General features: G+C 44.2%; 1 protein-coding gene across 1 annotated transcript in view; it reads right to left on the reverse strand.

Annotated features, from left to right (window-relative positions):
- LOC114547063 (neuronal PAS domain-containing protein 3-like) overlaps positions 1–2,500 on the reverse strand; it is a 194,616-nt gene that overhangs the window by 28,218 nt on the left and 163,898 nt on the right. The gene's annotated exons all lie outside the window — the stretch shown is intronic.

Raw genomic sequence — 2,500 nt, forward strand, 5'->3', positions numbered from 1 at the left:
GAAAATCCACACACACACACACATCCTGTGCGTGGACACAGGCGCATTAAATTAAAACAAAGTGTACACTCTCTTATGTGACTCAGACTTAAAGTGACCTTTTCAGAAGTCAGTTGTTGTGGAATTATGCAGCTTTTCTCTGCTGACTTTTATTGTGAAAAATTAACCGATGAATTTCAAAAGCGCCAAAAGCATCGAACAAAAAGTAATAAAAAAAGAAATCAACTAACGTAACAAAAATAGTGAAAGAAAAACAGGATGTTACAACTACTATGTTTACCTGAATTATGTCCACATTTTGAGGCATTCTGCTATCAAACGGTTAGAAAAACGTTGCATGTATATAGCTGCTGTTCGCCATTTCAACAAAATAAGTAACCGGACTCCGCCACACATTTGCTCGGCATATCCATCTGGGAACTTTCCGTTGGAGAACTTTTGGGAAGGGGGCGAAAATCCTGGTTAGCTGATTGGATAAACCATCTGTCTATCACCTATAGTTGGTGATAGAAGGGGCCAAATCAACCAATCAGATCAACGAAGCGTATGAAAATAGAACCACAAGCCAGGCTACCCCTGCTGCTGCTGCAGACAAAGCATAGCTCGTTAGCTCAGCAAGCTAGCAACATGTCGGTAAAGGAGATTTGCCGTTTGCGTAACAAGAATTTAGGAATAAAATAAAATAAAAAAAAAGGTTCCTGGTCCATATTCCTAAAGAAGGATCCAAGAGGAAAAAGCTTTAGCGAGCGGCTAACAGAATTAGGGCTACCGCTGTCGGAAAATCCTTGTTAGCTGATTGGATAAACCATCTGTCTATCACCACCTAAACCCGCCTCAAAACCAACGCTGATTGGTCGGTCGGTTGGCGAACGGCTCCAAATTTTCTCTACCTCAAGATGCCAGACTGATCTGAGAGGAGAAAACTGGAGCTGACCAGATCAGCAGGGACCCCCTACTATATATTGTATCAAATTAAGTTGCATATTAAACTGGGCCTACAATAACTGTTAGGGCATCCTAAAGCCTTCTTACATACCCTTTTTTCATAAGCTATTAAAATAATAATTGTTGGCATGATTTTATAAATCATATTTTAATGTTACACATGTGGGACAGTGAATCTAGGATGGACTGTATCTGTGGGCTGATATCTTAGTGACTACCTTACCTATAGGCCAGCAAGCCTATCATCAGTGGGGATTTATATTTGCTAATAATATGATGGAATTATGTTAAGGCATTTTAATTTGTTTTTTAAAAGACTTTCAAAAATTGACAATAATTTGGAGGCACCCCCTTAAGGGTCCCAGAGCCCCTGCTGAAGATCTCTGATTTAGACGAGGTAAAAAAAGGGAAATTGTGGCGGCTTGAATCCCTTTTTAATTCAGCAATGCACACACACACACACACACACACACACACACACACACACACACACACACACACACACACGGCTTGTCAATACCGACTTATTAGCGCGTCCACGGTCGATGTGTCGACCTTCAGGATGGACGCCTGTCTCTATTAACTGGTGGAGAGTGAACCAATTGAGACGCAGAACTCGTTACCAAGCTGACACAGTACAATGAGGTGTCCCCCGACACACACACACACACACACACACACACACACACACACACACACACACAGACCGCACGCACACACACACACACACACGCACGCACTCACACACACACACACACACACACGCACACGCGCACAGACGCACGCACGCACACACACATGCACACACACACACACAGACGCACGCACACACACACACAGACGCACGCACACACACACGCATACACACACACACACACACACACACACACACACACACACACATACATACAGACGCACACACACACACAGACGCACGCACACACACACACACAGAAGCACGCACACACACACACACACACACACACACACAGACGCACGCACACACACAGACGCACGCACGCACACACACACACACACACACACACACACACACACACACACACACACAGACAGACGCACGCACGCATACACACACACGCGCAGAGAAATAAAATATGCATTGTCGCTCGCTGCACAAATCAACAACCGTCCAACGAGCTGATGAGATCTGAAATGAGCCTTAATTTGTTGGGAATTGTCTTTGGTAATGATGAGAGAGAGAGGGGGAGAGAGAGAGAGAGAGAGAGAGAGAGAGAGAGAGAGAGAGAGAGAGAGAGAGAGAGAGAGGGTGGGTGAGAGAGGGCTATATGTTATCTGCTTTGGCTTTAAATGCAATGTCTTGTCATGCTAATAAAGCTATTTAAATTGAAAGAAATAGAGAGAGAGAAAGAAAGAGAGAGAGAGAGAGAGAGAGAGGGGAGACAGACGAGGGATAGATGGAGAGAGAGACAGAAGAGACAGAAAAAGAGAGCGAGAGAGAGACCAACTAGAGAATTTGCAAGAACAGTATAGAAACCAAAATGTTCCGACTGAACCGAAGGATTTTGTGCAGACA

This window comes from Perca flavescens, chromosome 20, assembly GCF_004354835.1.
Source record: "Perca flavescens isolate YP-PL-M2 chromosome 20, PFLA_1.0, whole genome shotgun sequence".
Taxonomy (NCBI): domain Eukaryota; kingdom Metazoa; phylum Chordata; class Actinopteri; order Perciformes; family Percidae; genus Perca; species Perca flavescens.